Source organism: Triticum aestivum, chromosome 7B (assembly GCF_018294505.1).
Source record: "Triticum aestivum cultivar Chinese Spring chromosome 7B, IWGSC CS RefSeq v2.1, whole genome shotgun sequence".
In the NCBI taxonomy this organism is placed as follows: domain Eukaryota; kingdom Viridiplantae; phylum Streptophyta; class Magnoliopsida; order Poales; family Poaceae; genus Triticum; species Triticum aestivum.
In genome coordinates this window covers 740,592,726-740,611,807 of record NC_057813.1, presented here as the reverse complement: position 1 = coordinate 740,611,807, position 19,082 = coordinate 740,592,726, and positions in this window count along the sequence as shown.

Sequence of the window (19,082 nt, the reverse complement as noted above, 5' to 3'; positions counted from 1 at the left end):
CATTAGTTTTCAAATTTGAAAACACTTTTTTTTCTTTTTTGCTTTATTTATTTTATTTTGTTTCTACTTACAACAAAATAATTATTGTTGCTATTTTTATTTTCTTTCCAGTTTTTTGTTTTGTTTTCTGCATTATTTATTTTCTTTTGTTTTTTGCTTTATTTTTTAATTCTTTTTGCTTTTAGGTCAGCAAAATTATAAACTTTCTGTTAGTGCCATTAGTTTTAGAAAAATTATAAACTTTCTGTTAGTGCCATTAGTTTTCAAATTTGAGTAGAGAAAAACGTCCAGACGAACCGGGACCAATGGCCCATGTGTCTGCCCTCTTGAGAGTGTTCTTGGTGAGAACATAGTTGACAAGGAGCGAACCGGGATTAATGGTATTACGAGGGCCGAACCATAAGACATTAAAGCATTTCAAATGAACTCTGAAAAAGTTGAAAGTTGGCATGGTATCATAATTTCACGCACATAGCATGTGCATGTACAAAACGGACAATGGTATCATACTCGTCTGTTACAAAGTTGGCATGGTATCATCATAATAGTTGCGGGAGAAAGTCTTCACTTTTTCTTCACTCGTGTCATTTGCTTATTGCGCCGTAACCATGGATAATCTTCATCGTTTATCAGGATGCTGGGATCAGCCTTGACTTTGAAGGGAGGAATTTCATCAAACTTTTCATAATCTTCAGACATGTCTGTCTTGCCCTCCACTCCGACGATGTCCCTTTTCCCTGAAAGAACTATGTGGCGCTTTGGCTCATCGTATGATGTATTCACTTCCTTATCTTTTCTTTTTCTCGGTCTGTAGACATGTCCTTCACATAGATAACCTGTGCCACATCATTGGCTAGGACGAACGGTTTGTCAGTATACCCAAGATTTTTCAGATCCACTGTTGTCATTCAGTACTGTGGGTCTACCTGTACCCCGCCTCCTGACAGATTGACCCATTTGCACTTCAACAAAGGAACCTTAAAATCATGTTCGTAGTCAAGTTCCCATATGTCCACTATGTAACCATAATACGTGTCCTTTCCCCTCTCAGTTGTTTCATCAAAGCGGACACCGCTATTTTGGTTGGTTCTCTTTTTATCTTGGTCAATCGTGTAAAATGTATTCCCATTTATCTCGTATCCTTTCAAAATCGTAACAGTCGAGGATGGTCCCCTGGACAACAAGTACAGCTCATCACAAACAGTGTTGTCACCTCTGAGACATGTTTCCAACCAACTGCTGAAAGTCCTGATGTGTTCACATGTAATCCAGTCGTCGCACTGCTCCGGGTGTTTGGAGCGCAGACTGTTCTTCTGTTCATTGACATACGGGGTCACCAAGGTAGGGTTTTGTAGAACTATGTAGCGCGCTTGAGACCAAGAATATCCGTCCCTGCATATTATTGAGTCCCTTCCAAGCGTGCCTTTTCCAGTCAGTCTCCCCTCATACCGCGATTTAGGGAGACCTATCTTCTTAAGGCCAGGAATGAAGTCAACACAAAACCCGATGACATCCTCTGTTTGATGGCCCATGGAGATGCTTCCTTCTGGCCTAGCGCGGTTATGGACATATTTCTTTAGGAGTCCCATGAACCTCTCAAAGGGGTACATATTGTGTAGAAATACGGGGCCCAGAATGACAATCTCGTCGACCAGATGAACTAGGACGTGCATCATGATATTGACGAAGGATGGTGGGAACACAAGCTCGAAACTGACAAGACATTCCACCACATCACTCCTTAGCCTTGGCATGATTTCTGGATCGGTCACCTTCTGAGAGATTGCATTGAGGAATGCACATAGCTTCACAATGGCTAATCGGACGTTTTCCGGTAGAAGCCCCCTCAATGCAACCGGAAGCAGTTGCGTCATAATCACGTGGCAGTCATGAGACTTTAGGTTCTGGAACTTTTTCTCTGGCATATTTATTATTCCCTTTATATTCGATGAGAAGCCAGTCGGAACCTTCATACTAAGCAGGCATTCAAAGAAGACTTCCATCTCTTCTTTGGTAAGAGCATAGCTGGCAGGACTGAGGGAGTCCTGGAATAGGGGGTGTCCGGATAGCCGAACTATCATTATCGGCCGGACTCCAAGACTATGAAGATACAAGATTGAAGACTTCGTCCCGTGTCCGGATGGGACTTTCCTTGGCGTGGAAGGCAAGCTTGGCGCGATATAGATATGTAGATCTCCTACCATTTTAACCGACTCTGTGTAACCCTAACCTATCCGGTGTCTATATAAACCGGAGGGTTTTAGTCCGTAGGACAAACAACAATCATACCATAGGCTAGCTTCTAGGGTTTAGCCTCCTTGCTCTCGTGGTAGATCTACTCTTGTAATACCCACATCATCAATATCAATCAAGCAGGACGTAGGGTTTTACCTCCATCAAGAGGGCCCGAACCTGGGTAAAACATCGTGTCCCTTGTCTCCTGTTACCATCCGCCTAGACGCACAGTTCAGGACCCCCTACCCGAGATCCGCCGGTTTTGACACCGAAATTGATGCTTTCATTAGGAGTTCCTCTGTGTCGTCACCGATAGGATCGATGGCTTCTCCAATCATCAACAACGATGCAGTCCAGGGTGAGACCTTCCTCCCCGGACAGATCTTCGTATTCGGCGGCTTTGCACTGCGGGCCAAGTCGCTTGGCCATCTGGAGCAGATCGAAAGCTACACCCCTGGCCATCAGGTCAGATTTGGAAGTTTGAACTTCACGGCTGACATCCGCGGGGACTTGATCTTCGAAGGATTCGAGCCACAGCCGAGCGCGCCGCACTGTCACGACGGGCATGACTTAGCTCTGCAGCCGGATAGTAACCTGGAGGCCGCACACGAGTCCGCTCTGACCTCCAACTCGGAGCCGGCTGCGCAGATCGAGGATGGGTGGCTAGACACCGCCTCGGGGGCTGCAACCTCTACGGCGATAGAGCCGAACACTGACCTTGTCCCTCATGAAGCTCGTGACTCCGAGGTGCCGGACTCCTCGCCGGACTCCGAACCTCCCGCGCCCCCTCCAATCGACTCCGATTGGGCACCGGTCATGGAGTTCACCGTTGCGGACATCTTTCAACACTCACCTTTTGGCGACATCTTAAGTTCGCTAAAATATCTCTCGTTATCAGGAGAGCCCTGGCCGGACTGCGGTCAGGACGGTTGGGATGCGGACGACGAAGATATTCAAAGCCCACCCATCACCCACTTAGTAGCCACTGTCGACGATCTAACCGACATGCTAGACTTCGACTCCGAAGACATCGACGGTATGGACGAAGATGCCGGAGACGACCAAGAACCAGCGCCTACTGGGCACTGGAAAGCCACCTCATCATATGACATATAAATGGTGGATATCCCAAAGGATGGGAATGGCGAAGGAACAGCGGAGGATGACCCCTCCAAGAAACAGCCCAAGCGCCGGCGTCAGCGGCGCCGCTCTAAATCCCGCCACAGCAAGAACGGAGATTCCGACATCGGAGATAATAACACCCCAGACAGTGCCGAAGACAACCCCCTCCAGCAAGATTCAGCACAGGAGGACGGCGACGCCAGCCCTCATGAGAAAGCAGCAGACGAAGAAGTAGAGGATTACATGCCTCCCTCCGGAGACGAGGCAAGCCTCGACAACGACGAATTCGTCGTGCCTGAGGATCCCGTCGAACAAGAGCGTTTTAAACGCAGGCTTATGGCCACGGCAAACAGCCACAAGAAAAAGCAGCAACAGCTTAGAGCTGATCAAGATCTGCTAGCCGACAGATGGACTGAAGTCCTTGCGGCCGAAGAGCATGAGCTCGACTGCCCCTCCAAAAGCTACCCTAAACGCAAGCTGCTCCCCCGATTAGAGGAGGAGGCATATGAACCTGGATCACCAGCAGACAATACGGCTGACCGACCACCCCGTGGCCGCGACAGAGAGGCCTCTAGGCCCTCCACCAGAACCGTACCCCGGCATCGCTCGAAAAGCACAAGGCCACAGGGGAATGCTCCGGACTTGCGAGATATATTGGAGGATAAGGCAAGACAATCAAGATCGATCTATGGATCGCGTGGGCGCCCCATGATACCCGAGGACAATCGTCGCGCCGGACACAGTAAGTCCGGCCGGGCCGAACAAAATATACGAAGCTCTTTTGAACTCCGTCGTGATATCGCCCAGTACAGAGGTGCCGCACACCCACTATGCTTCACATATGAAGTAATGGATCATCAAATCCCCGAAGGGTTTAAACCCGTGAACATTGAATCTTATGATGGCACAACAGACCCCGCGGTTTGGATCGAGGACTATCTCCTTCATATCCACATGGCCCGCGGTGATGATCTCCACGCCATCAAATATCTCCCACTCAAGCTTAAAGGACCAGCCCGGCATTGGCTTAACAGCTTGCCAGCAGAGTCAATTGGGAGTTGGGAAGACCTGGAAGCCGCATTCCTCGATAACTTCCAAGGCACGTACGTGCGACCACCAGACGCTGACGACCTAAGCCATATAATTCAGCAGCCAGACGAATCGGCCAGACAATTCTAGACACGGTTCTTAACCAAGAAAAATCAAATCGTCGATTGTCCGGATGCGGAGGCCCTCGCGGCATTCAAACATAACATCCGCGACGAGTGGCTTGCCCGGCACCTGGGACAGGAAAAGCCGAAATCCATGGCAGCCCTCACATCACTCATGACCCGCTTCTGCGCGGGTGAGGACAGCTGGCTAGCACGCAGCAACAACCTCAGTAAAAATTCTGGCAGTCCGGATATCAAGGACCGCAATGGTAGGCCGCGTCGCAACAAAAACAAACGCCGCATTAACAGCGACAATAGTGAGGATACGGCAGTCAATGCCGGATTCAGAGGCTCTAAACCCGATCAACGGAAAAAGCCATTCAAAAGAACTACTCCGAGTCCGTCCAATTTGGACCGAATACTCGACCGCTCGTGCCAGATACACGGCACCCCCAAAAAGCCAGCTAACCGCACCAATAGGGACTGTTGGGTATTCAAGCAGGCAGGCAAGGTAATTGCCGAAAACAACGACAAGGGGCTGCATAGCGATGACGAGGAAGAAACCCGACCGCCGAACAATAGAGGACAGAAGGGTTTCGCCCCACAAGTGCGGATGGTGAACATGATATACGCAACCCACATACCCAAAAGGGAGCGGAAGCGAGCACTCAGGGATGTATACGCGATGGAGCCAGTTGCCCCGAAGTTCAATCCATGGTCCTCCTGCCCAATCACTTTTGACCGAAGGGACCACCCCACCAGCATCCACCATGGCGGATTCGCCGCATTGTTTTTAGACCCAATCATTGATGGATTTCACCTCACCAGAGTCCTGATGGACGGCGGCAGCAGCCTGAACCTGCTTTATCAGGATACAGTGTGCAAAATGAGTATAGACCCCTCAAGGATTAAATCTACAAAGACGACCTTTAAAGGCGTCATACCAGGTGTAGAGGCCAATTGTACAGGCTCAGTTACACTGGAAGTGGTATTCGGATCCCCGGATAACTTTCGAAGCGAAGAGTTAATCTTCGACATAGTTCCGTTCCGCAGCGGCTATCATGCTCTGCTCGGACGCACCGCGTTTGCAAAGTTCAACACGGTACCGCACTACGCATACCTTAAGCTCAAGATGCCAGGCCCTCGAGGAGTCATCACGGTCAACGGAAACACTGAACGCTCTCTCCGAACGGAGGAACATACAGCGGCTCTCGCAGCAGAAGTACAGTGCAGCCTCTTAAGGCAATTCTCGAGTCCGGCCGTTAAGCGACCGGACACGGCTAAACGTGCCCGGAGTAACCTACAACAAGACCACCTGGCACGTTCTACTCACGCGTAGCAATGCGGCCCCAACCCTAGCCCCTACAAAATTTCAAGATGGGTCCTTCGCGTACATCATTACGCTCTGAAGATACCATGGGCATAGGGGGAAGGGCACGACCACAATAGGCCCAGAATGCGGCTTAACCACACCAGGGGCTCTCAAGTGTGTCGTTCTTTTTTCTTTTCTTTTTTTACCCACAGGACCCTGTTCATCAGAGGCCCTGTCCGGCAGTACACCTGCCGAACTCACGATGCAACAGCCAGGGAAGGAGAAAGGCTACGACGAATATCCAGGTGTTCTCCATTACGAGCATTAAATCTGTTTTATACACCATTCCGCAGCCTACCCCTGGAGGGGGACATGTTTAATAGTCCCATCCCTTGCTTATCGCACCATTTGTATCGTTCTGCATTCACAGCAGTATTTCGTGAATAAACAATGCACCTTTTTTCTTACAATTGCATTCCTTTCTTATACATATGTTCATTTATGACATGTTGCATCCGTACACTTTGGTACGGCTAAATACACCAGGGGCTTATGTTTCCTGCATCATGGTGCGATAAGTCCGAACACTTTCACAAGTGCGGCACCCCGAACTTATAGCATTATATGCATCGGCTCCGAATCATGTCTTGGGTCAATAGTTGGGTTTGCCCGGCTCCCATGTTTTGGTACCTTATGTTCCGTTGTATCGGCAAAGGTAGCACTGGGAGAACCACTGCGATTACGCCCCAGTTGAGCTGGGCGAGCGCCTCAGTGGAGAAAGCTAAAACTGACCGTCATGATGAGGCGAGAGCCGGTCGCTGTTCGAGAGGTTTTTTCGAGTCCCTAAAGACTTACGCCGCTTAGAGCGAGGAACCGGCTTTGTCCGGCCCAGGCATGGATAGCGCCCCAAATTCGGCCTTCCGAACACTAGGGGCTTCGCCGAAATTTAAAATTATAGAATTCTATGGCTAAGTGAGAGTGTTCAAGCATTATAAGTCTGGTTGCCTTGTTCGTTGTGTTGAGCGCCTCCCTAGATGGTCCCAAAAATGGGAATAAGAGTGCTCAAATTTATCGCGAACACCCCAGCACTCGTGGCATGGGGGCCGAAGCCGACGACTTGCCATCTCTCATATTTGATAAACGGCCGCATAGAAGGTAATATTTTAAATTAACAAGCGTTGCTTTGCGCATATGAACAAAGTTTTCAGCGCACAGGATAACAAAATGCGAGTCTACTCAAATATTACATCTTTGGAGCACTCACCCGCAATAGTGCGGGCACCCTTCAAAAAATTCTTATAATACATCTCGGGCGTACGATACTCCTTGCCAGCGGTGGTGCGTCCGTCACAAGCTTCTCAGCATCCATCTTGCCCCAGAGCACCTTTGCACGGGCAAGGGCCCGACGGGCACCTTCAATACAGGCGAAGTGCTTGATGACTTCAACCCATGGACACACATCCACCAGCCGCCGCACCAGGCCAAAGTAGCTCCCAGGCACGGCCTCCTTAGGCCACAGCCGAACTATGAGGCCCCTCATGGCCTGTTCGGCCACCTTGTGGAGCTCGACCAGCTGCTTCAGCTGGTCGCTAAGGGGCACCGGATGTCCGGCCTCAGCATACTGAGACTAGAAGACCTTCTCCGTCGAGCTCCCCTCCTCGGCCCGGTAGAAAGCGGCAGCATCGGACACGCTGCAAGGAAGATCTGCGAATGCTCCTGGAGAGCTCCGAATTCGGGTAAGTGATAGGTAAATCACACTCACATGCTTACTTTGAATGAAAAATGCCTTACCCGCTGCTATTTTCTTCAACGCCTCGATTTCGTGGAGGGCCTTGTAGGCTTCGGCCTTAGCAGCTTTGGCACTCTCAAGAGCCGATGCAAGCTCGGACTCTCGAGTCTTCGAGTCACGCTCCAGGCTCTCATGTTTTTCCACGAGATCATGTAGCTCTTGTTGTACCTCCGCCACCCGCGCCTCCTGTTTCTCTCACTCGGTGCGCTCCGCGGCCGCATTACCCACGGACACCGCCTCCTTCAGGGTCGCCACCTCGGTCGTGGCACCTGCAATACCCATGTTATCCTTGTCAATTTTTTGCAACCAAATCCTTTTCTGTAAGGTACAATCTTAATACGGTGTTATTCACCTTCCTTGTCCTCGAGCTGCTTCTTGGCACGGCCGAGCTCGTTCTCGGACCGCTCGAGGCTTTGCTTCAAAGTATTGACCTCCGCAGTCAGTGCGGCAGAGGTCAGCAGCATAGCCTGCAATCCCATATTGACATATTTTTTATATATGACTCCTGCGTATATCTTTTTAGATCCTCAGTCCGTCTTTTCTGTCCGAATACCGAACCGAGCATCAGGGGCTACTGTCTATGCGGTACTATTCTACATATATCAAAATTCTTACCTAAAAGCCTGTTAGAAGGCTGCTGCAGGCTTCGGTCAGCCCGCTCTTGGCGAGCTGAACCTTCTGAATCACCGCACTCATGAAGGTGCGGTGCTCCCCTTCGATGGAGGCGCCGTTGAGCGCCTCCAGCAAGCTATCCGGCGCCTCCGGTTGGACGGAGGCCACTGGCGTCGCGGTCTTGCCCTTCTTACGAAGGGGGCACCCATCGGACTCCAGAGCCACTTCAGGTTCCGGTGCGGAGTCCGGCGCAAAGTCCAGGAGGTTGCCCTGCGGCACCTCCGGGGCCTCCTCCTCCTAGCGGGTCCCTTCCCGGGATCCCACCTCGGCATCATCCGCATCACGGGGGGTGGAGGCGGTCGGAAGGGAATCCATATCCGACGCACCCAAGGACCCGCTCGACGAAGCGGGAAAATCATCCTTGGGCGGACTACAGGGTTGTATGCGGCATTAGAAAGACACTATGTGGCGAAAAGAAAAACCATGAAGTTATTCGTGAGTCTGGATACTTACGATCTCACCAGGGGCTTGGCCCTTGGAGGCCAATCCTCGTCGTCATCACTGGCATTGGCAGAGCAGTCCGGGGGAAGAGTCTTTCCCTTCTTGGACCCTTCGGCCTCCCTCGTTGGGGAAGCCTTCCTTTTCTTTCCTCCCCCCGCTGGGGGAGAGGCCTTCTTCTTCTCCTCCTCGCCTTCGTGGGAGGAGTTTGCCTCGGAGTCATCGTCCGATGACACCTGAAAACGGGAACTCTTCCGAGTGCCCGTGGCCTTCTTCTTGGCCTTCTTCTCCGGCACCACGTGGGGTGCCGGAGCCAGCAAGCCCGTTAAGCGGGCGTCCGCTGGGTCCTCTGGCAATGGGGCCGGACAGATAGTCTGTTCAGCCTTCTCCAGCCAGTCCTGTCAAAGGAGAGGGAGTTTAGATCCTGCATAGAGTCAAACTATGGAAAACAACTGTCCCGTAAAGGAAAAAATCGCTTACCTCGCTAGCCGGACGCTGCGAGCTGAATCCGCGATCTTCGGTAGCGGATGCGAGGGCCTCGGCACCTTTAAACAGCACCCTCCAGACATCTTCGTACGTAGTGTCGAAGAGCCCGCTCAAAGTCTGGTGCTGCGCCGAATCGAACTCCCACATACCGGAGCCCCGTCGTTGGCACAGGAGAATCCGGCGGATAAGCACGACCTGGACTACGTTGACAAGCTTGAGCTTCCTTTTCACTAGCTTTTTGATGCAGGCTTGGAGTCCGGTCAGCTCCTCTGAATCACCCCATGTCCGGCCGCTCTCTTTCCAGGAGGTGAGCCGTGTGGGGATGCCAAATCTGAATTCGGGGGCCGCTGCCCATTCAGGGTCACGCGGCTCGGTGATGTAGAACCACCCTGATTGCCACCCCTTAATGGTTTCCACGAAAGTGCCCTCAAGCCAAGTAACTTTGGGCATCTTGCCCACCATGGCGCCTCCGCACTCCGCTTGGCTTCCCTTTACCACCTTCGGCTTGATACTGAAGGTCTTGAGCCACAAGCCGAAGTGGGGCTGGATCCAGAGGAAGGCCTCACACACGACGATAAATGCCGAGATATTGAGGATAAAATTCGGGGCCAGATCATGGAAATCCAGGCCGTAGTAGAACATGACCCCCGGACAAAGGGATGGAGTGGGAAGCCCAGTCCGCGGAGGAAACGGGGAAGAAATACTACCCTCTCGTGGGGCCTGGGGGTGGGGTTGAGCTCTCCCTCGTCGGGGAGCCAGTGCGTGATGTCGCTGGACAGATATCTGGCGCTGCGCAGCTTCTGGATGTGCCCCTCCGTAATGGAGGAGGCCATCCACTTGCCTCCCGCTCCAGACATAGTTGGAGAAGGTTGAGGTGAGATGTGCGGACTTGGGCGCTGGAGCTCGAGTTCGCGGAGATGGATAAGCCAAGGAGGAAGAAGGTATAGGTAAAAGGGTTGGATCTTTATCCCCTTATATGGGCGGACTGAGACATGCGTCCCCACCGGCCTGATAAAACTCACTTATCTCCCAAGCGCCGCAATCAATGGCGCGGTTGGGTTACCCACGTCCGTATTGATGGGAATCCCGGAATAAGGGGAACACGATCTCTGCTTCGACAATACGTGCCAAGGAAACCGCTTCGCTAAACACGCTGAGGTGGTACAATAAAAACGATTCGAGTAAAGGCTTGGTAGTGGTGTGACATCATGCCGCCAAAAACGTCACCAGATTGAACTTGTGTAAATATTATTCTCTCTACGGTGGTATGTGGAATTTATTTTGCAGAGCCGGACACTATCCTGGTGTTCACAATCTTCTATAAATTATTCGGAGAAGGAACCCGCCTTGCAATGCCGAAGACAACATGCGCGCCGGACTCATCGTCATTGAAGCCTGGTTCAGGGGCTACTGAGGGAGTCCTGGAATAGGGGGTGTCCGGATAGCCGAACTATCATCATCGGCCGGACTCCAAGACTATGAAGATACAAGATTGAAGACTTCTTCCCGTGTCCGGATGGGACTTTCCTTGGCGTGGAAGGCAAGCTTGGCAATACGAATATGTAGATCTCCTACCATTGTAACCGACTCTATGTAACCCTAGCCCTCTCCGGTGTCTATATAAATTGGATGGCTTTAGTCCGTAGGACGAACAACAATCATACCATAGGCTAGCTTCTAGGGTTTAGCCTCCTTGATCTCGTGGTAGATCTACTCTTGTAATACCCACATCATCAATATCAATCAAGCAGGACGTAGGGTTTTACCTCCATCAAGTGGGCCCGAACCTGGGTAAAACATCGTGTCCCTTGTCTCCTGTTACCATCCACCTAGCCGCACAGTTCGGGACCCCCTACCCGAGATCCGCCGGTTTTGACACCGACAAGGACCTTCATACTACTTTGGAGGCATGTTGTCTTTTTCGTGCAAACGTTGCAGGTCCTCCCGTGCCTCAGCTGTATCTTTTGTCTTTCCATACACGCCCAAGAAGCCTAGCAAGTTCACGCAAAGGTTCTTCGTCACGTGCATCACGTCAATTGAAGAGCGGACCTCTAGGTCTTTACAGTAGGGTAGGTCCCAAAATATAGATTTCTTCTTCCACATGGGTTCGTGTCCCCTAGCGTGATTCGGAACAGCTAGTGCGCCGGGACCCTTTCCAAAGATTACGTGTAAATCATTGACCATAGCAAGTACGTGATCACCGGTACGCATGGCAGGCTTCTTCCGGTGATCTGCCTCGCCTTTGAAATGCTTGCCTTTCTTTCGACATTGATGGTTGGTCGGAAGAAATCGACGATGGCCCAGGTACACATTCTTCCTGCAGCTTCCCAGGTATATACTTTCGGTGTCAAGTAAATAGTGCGTGCATGCGTGGTATCCCTTGTTTGTCTCTCCTGAAAGGTTACTGAGAGCGGGCCAATCATTGATGGTAACGAATAGCAATGCCTTTAGGTCAAATTCCTCCTGTTTGTGCTCATCCCATGTACGTACACCGTTTCCAGTCCACAGCTGTAAAAGTTCTTCAACTAATGGCCTTAGGTACACATCAATGTCGTTGCCGGGTTGCTTAGGTCCTTGGATGAGAACTGGCATCATAATGAACTTCCGTTTCATGCACATCCGAGGAGGAAGGTTATACATACATAGAGTCATTGGCCAGGTGTTGTGATTGCTGCTCTGCTCCCCGAAAGGATTAATGCCATCCGCGCTTAAAGCAAAGCATACGTTCCTTGGGTCACGTGCAAACTCAGCCCAGTACTTTCTCTCGATTTTCTCCACTGTGACCTGTCAGCGGGTGCTCTCAACTTCCCGTCTTTCTTACGGTCCTCACTGTGCCGTCGCATCAACTTGGCATGCTCTCCGTTTCTGAACAGATGTTTCAACCATGGTATTATAGGAGCATACCACATCACCTTCGCAGGAACCCTCTTCCTGGGGGGGTCGCCGTCAACATCACCAGGGTCATCTCGTCTGATCTTATACCGTAATGGACCGCATACCGGGCATGCGTTCAGATCCTTGTACGCACCATGGTAGAGGATGCAGTCATTAGGGCATGCATGTATTTTCTGCACCTCCAATCCTAGAGGGCATACGACCTTCTTTGCTGCGTATGTACTGTCGGGCAATTCTTTATCCTTTGGAAGCTTCTTCTTCAATATTTTCAGTAGATTCTCAAATCCTTTGTCTGGCACAACATTCTCTGCCTTCGGCTGCAGCAATTCCAGTACGGTACCGAGATTTGTGTTGCCATCTTCGCAATTGGGGTGCAACCCTTTTTTGTGATCCTCTAACATGCGATCGAACTTCAGCTTCTCCTTTTGACTTTCGCATTGCGTCCTTGCATCGACAATGACCAGGCGGAGATCATCATCATCGGGCACATCGTCTGGTTCCTCTTGATCTTCAGCAGCTTCGCTCGTTGCAGCATCATCGTGCACATCGTCTGGTTCCTCTTGATGTTCAGTAGCATCACCGTATTCAGGGGGCACATAGTTGTCATCGTACTCTTCTTCTTCGCCGTCTTCCATCATAACCCCTATTTCTCCGTGCCTCATCCAAACATTATAGTGTGGCATGAAACCCTTGTAAAGCAGGTGGGTGTGAAGGATTTTCCGGTCAAAGTAAGACTTCATATTCCCACATATAGGGCATGGACAACACATAAAACCATTCTGCTTGTTTGCCTCAGCCACTTCAAGAAAATCATGCACGCCCTTAATGTACTCGGAGGTGCGTCTGTCACCGTACATCCATTGCCGGTTCATCTGCATGCATTATATATAATTAAGTGTGTCAAAAATCATTACAGAACATCATGAATAGATAACTAAGTGACCAAATTAATAGAAGTTCATCATCACATTAAAACCAAAGTACATACATAGTTCTCATCTTCAAGCGAAAATCATTACAGAACAACATAAAGGTCTGCAGAGCATCTAAATTAATTAAACCCTAATAGATCTTGTGATCATCGACGACATCCGCAACATGCAACTCCAATATCATCTTCTCCTCCTCAATTTTTCTTATTTTTTCCTTCAAGAAATTGTTTTATTGTTCAACTAAATTTAACCTCTCGACAATAGGGTCGGTTGTAATTTCCGGTTCAACAACCTCCTAGATAAATAAAATCTATGTCACGTTGGTCGGCATAATTTTCATAAACAATAAATGAACCAATAGTTATGAAAAGATAATATATACCACATCCGAATCATAGACAGGATGAGGGCCGACAGGGGCGGATACCAAAACCATCGCACTATATAAGATGCAATAATAAAAGTAAGAAAATAATACAAGTATCTATCTAAACATACAAGTAAGAATATTTTTCCTTTCAGAAAGAAGATAAGAACAAGAGGCTCATCACGGTGGTGCCGGCGATGAGATCGGCGCGGGTGATCGACGGCGGTGAAGACGGGGACGGGGCATGACCGACCGCTAAACTTAGACAAATATTGAAGAAAATGGAGCTTGGAGGTCAAGCTTGGAGAGGAGAAAGTTTAAGTAGTGTGGCTCGGGCATTCCATCGAATACCTTATGTGCATAGGAGGTGAGCTAGAGCACCACCAAGCCCTCTCCCCCTCGGCAGCCAGAAAAAACAGAGCAGTGTGCTCTACTCTTACGAGAGGGGGTATATATAGGCACCTCATTGGTCCCGGTTGGTGGCATGAACCGGGACTAAAGGGAAGCCTTTGGTCCCGGTTCAAGCCACCAACCGGGACAAATGGTGGTGGGCCAGGAGCGATGCCCATTGGTCCCGGTTCGTCCCACCAACCGGGACCAAAAGGTCCAGATGAACAGGGACCAATGGCCCACGTGGCCAGGCCAGCCCCCAGGGCTCACGAACCGGGTCCAATGCCACCATTGGTCCCGGTTCTGGATTGAACCGGGAATAATGGGCTGACCCGACCTGGACCAATGCCCCCTTTTCTACTAGTTCTAGTCCTTCACTCTCGACCCCACCTAAAGAGAACACCTATTAGGGTTGAAAGATATGTATTTGTGCACATAAGAACACTAAAAGTTCGCAATAAAACAAATGTGCACTACACTAGAGTTCTCTCCTAGTTATTGATCAAAAGTGGTGGGTCACAAAACCAGTCAACAGTGCTACTAAGCACTAATGGCCAGCGGGATTGTCGTGAATCTGACTATAAGAAAATTCTATTTTTGTTGGAAAAAAGTAGTAGTGACGGGCCCAATATGTAGGCCATCAATGGTATGTTGTTACGAGTTACAGACGACAATATTGAGGCCAAACATGCTACTTGTTAGTAATATACAACCCACCACTTACAAGCCCTAGTCACATCCTGACAGTTACTAAATCAATACCCTGTATCATCAATGGTACGTTGTTATGATCAATTGTTGTTACGATCAGTAGGTCGCAACTTAAAAAATAGTAGCCTCACCCAGTTAGCACTGTTTATATGTTGGGTGTTCTCTCTCTCTCTCTCTCTCTCTCTACATTTTATATTCCAGACTACTCCATAAAGCCTAACCCGTGAAGGTCCAGAAACACCCAACAGTGACAGGTTCAACTCCCATTAATAGTCTATACTTAGTGGAGGAGAAACAAGGCACTTACAGGCACATGCCCGCCAATGGTGAATAAATGAGAAAAAAATAGGCCATGGCCGGTCCAAATCCGGCACCTGTTAACAATGTGTAGTCTCCACTACTCTAACCTACTTTTCCTCAATGTGTTACATCATGTGATGTTTGGAGAAGCCATAGTGTCGGGGATCCGAATATAAAAAACAACGATGGGGAGTGGCTTGAAGAATAGGAGCCAAGAAGCCGGACAGAGAAGGCCTCCACCATGCTGCACCATTGGCCGATACTGACCCGTATGGTGCAAGGACCGAGGTAGAACTGAACACCTTCATCATCTGGGTTGCAAAGGAAGTTGGACTAGTGTGTTGCTCCTGTCGGAAAAACTCATTGATTTCATGTAGTTGGCACCCATGCCACATTCCACAAAGATAACTACATTGAGGAGGATGAGGGGCAACGCAAGGTTTCTTCCTCATAGGAATTACTTTCGAGGATGTGAGGTGAGGGTATGGCATGATGAGCAGTTAACAAGGGAAGTTTGCATGACCGTGGATAACAAATCCTGAAGACAAATGTGCTAGTAGCTAGACAAGGGATGAATGATAGCAAGAAGGAATAATGAGCTTACTGGGTGAGGCTACTATTTTTTAAGTTGCGACCTACTGATCGTAACAACAATTGATTGTAACAACGTACCATTGATGATACAGGATATTGATTTAGTAACTGTTAGGATGTGACTAGGGCTTGTTAGTGGTGGGTTGTATATTACTAACAAGTAGCATGTTTAGCCTCAATATTGTCCTCTGTCACTCGTAACAACGTACCATTGCTGGACTACATATTGGGCCCGTCACTACTACCTTTTTCCAACAAAAATAGAATTTTAGTTATAGTCAGATTCATAACAATCCTGCCAACCAATAGTGCTAAGTAGCACCGTTGACCGGTTTTGTGACCCACCAGTTTTGATCGATAACTAGGCAAGAACTCTAGTGTAGTGCACATTTGTTTTGTTGCAAACTTTTAGTGGTTTTATGTGCACAAAGACATATCTTTCAACCCTAATAGGTGTTCTCCTTAGGTGGGGTCGAGAGTGAAGGACTGGGGAGCTTGGAAGCAGGGGAAATGGCACCTAGAGGGGTTTAGATCTCCATGATCAATAACCACAATTTTGATCTGAATGAGCTGCCGACTGATCATGAGTAGCTCAAGAAGGAGTAGTCACCCGTGGAGCAAGAGTATCCGCCTATGGCACAACATGAGCTTTATTATTCACAATGGTTGGAGGCTACTCAAATTCGCTTGTGTGAGCAAAAGTAACTCTTGGCCAAAAGTGTAGCCCTGTCAGAAATTATCAAAACAGTATCCTTATCCCGAGGACGGTTGTAAAGCTTATGTGGAACTTTTGAATTTCTTGCTTCCTATTTTTTGGTGATTGACTTACGCTATTGCTAAACTTGAGGGAATGAGTTGGTATAGTGCCACATGATCAACGTGTCAACTGGAAATGGATTTTCTATTCATTTCCCGTGATGGTTTTGATATGTGGGTTGTTTGAAAAAGCAATTGTTCATTCGGTAAAGCTTTGTGAAATATCAACGGTGGAGCTAGGTCTCATGTCATGTGAAATGACAGTAGGTCAAGAAGTTGACACGTTGATGTTTCACAAAGCTTTACCGAATGAACAACTGCTTGTTCAAACAATCCACATATCAAAACCATCACAGGAAATGAATAGAAAAGCCATTTCCAGTTGACACATTGATCATGAGGCAGTATACCAACTCCTTCCCTCAAGTTTAGCAATAGCGCCAGTCAATCACCAAAAAATAGGAAGCGAGAAATTCAAACCACATAAGCTTTAGAATCGTCCTTGGGATAAGGATATTGTTTCGATAATTTCTGACAGGGCTACACTTTTGGCCAAGAGTTATTTTTGCTCACACAAGCGGATTTGAGTAGCCTCCAACCATTGTGAATATTAAATCTCATGTTGTGCCATAGGCGGCTACTCTTGCTCCATGGGTGACTACTCCTTCTTGAGCTAATCATGCTCAGTCGGCAGCTCATTCAGATCAAAATTGTGGTTATTGATCATGGAGACCTGAACCTCTCTAGGTGCCATTTCCCGTGCTCCCAAGCTCCCCAGTCCTTCACTCTCGACCCCACCTAAAGAGAACACCTGTTAGGGTTGAAAGACATGTCTTTGTGCACATAAAAACACTAAAAGTTCTTAATAAAACAAATGGGCACTACACTAGAATTCTCGCCTAGTTATCGATCAAAAGTGGTGAGTCACAAAACTGGTCAGCAGTGCTACTTAGCACTAATGGACGGCAGGATTGTTGTGAATCTGACTATAACTAAAATTCTATTTTTGTTGGGAAAAGGTAGTAGTGATGTTCCCAATATGTGGTCCATCAATGGTACGTTGTTACGAGTGACAGAGGACAATATTGAGGCAAAACATGCTACTTGTTAGTAATATACAACCCACCACTTACAAGCCCTAGTCACATCTTGACAGTTACTAAATCAATACCCTGTATCATCAATGGTACGTTGTTACGATCAATTGTTGTTACGTCAGTAGGTCGCAACTTAAAAAATAGTAGCCTCACCCAGTAAGCTCATTATTGCTTCCTGCCATCATTCATCCCTTATCTAGCCACTAACACACTTGTCTTCACGATTTGTCCTCCACAGTCATGCAAACTTCCCTTGTTAACTGCTGATCATGCCATACCGTCCCCCCACTTCCTCGAAAGTAATTCCTATGAGGAAGAAACCTTGTGTTGCCCATCCTCCTCCTCAATGTTGTTATCTCTGTGGAATGTGGCATGGGTGCCAACTGCATGAAATCATTGAGTTTGTTCGAGAGGAGCAACACACTGGTCCAACTTCCTTTGCAACCCAGATGATGATGGTGGTTAGTTCTGCCTCGGTCCTTGCACCATACGGGTCAGTATCGGCCAATGGTGCAGCATGGTGTAGGCCTCCTCCGTCCGGCTTCTTGGCTCCTATTCTTCAAGCCACTCCCCATCATTGTTTTCTATATTTAGATCCCCAACTCTATGGCTTCTCCAAACATAACATGATGTAACACACCGAGGAAAAGTGGGTTCGAGTAGTGGAGACTAGAGACTACACATTGTTGGCAGGTGCCAGATTTGGACCAGCCACGGCCTGATTTTCTTTTCTGATTTATTCACCATTGGCGGGCACGTGCCTGTAAGTGGCTTGTTTCTCCTCCACTAAGTATAGACTACTAATGGGAGTTGAACCGGTCACTACTGGGTGTTTCTGGACCTTCACCAGTTAGGCTTTATGGAGTAGTCTAGAATATAAAATGTGGAGAGAGATAGAGATAGATAGATAGATAGATGGAGAGAGAGAGATAGATAGATAGATAGAGAGAGAGAGAGAGAGAGCAAGAGCATGAGAATTGGGGCTATATGTAGGGAGAATAACCATTTAGTATGTCCCAATTTGAGGTGGAACAACACACCTTAACATGCCTTGAAGGCACATGAACTTCTTCTAATTTCCACATACCAAAAACTGATATGATTCCTTAAAACATACTGACCAAAATACATTCCATATCTATCAAGATTTACACATAGTATATTAGTAAGAATTATTTCTTGTTAATAATCAGAGAGCAAGGCAACATTTAGATATTTGTGTTCCCCATAAAGAAGCTAATGTCTTGTCTCTCTCTTTGTGATTTCGTTTCTTCGGAAATGATCCATTTATGGTGGCTGATTCCTTTGTGCGCTCGTTCCCCTGGAGCTATTCATATTTGCTGAAATTTGCATTATCCATAAAGTTGGCACCTATATGTGTCACACTCTTAGCGTCGTCTTTACATGAGACAAGACTTCTTTCGATGTCGCTTGAACACTAGCAAGTTTATTTGCCTTGAAAAAAAGAAGAGCTAATGTCCTGGCTTCCTATAGATAGAGGAGACTATATGATTTGGATAAGACCGCCTTTGTAGAAAGGCAAATGTAGCAGAAAGGCTGCAGCACAAAAAAAGTAACAATGGAAGGACACATATAAATACCTAGTGGCGGGCCCAGTATGAAAAGAAATGCTAAGGGCGACTATAGGCGACCAATAAGTTGTGCTAGGGTTAGGGTTTTTTTCTTCTATGGGGCGATGACGCCATAAACTCCTACATTGAATGGTCTTGGTGCTTCCACTCCTTTGTGCGACGATGGGAGAGAAGGTGTGGCATAGGTCAACAGCTCAAGTGGACAGGGCGACCAAGGATCGTTAAGATGAGAACCTTCAAAGT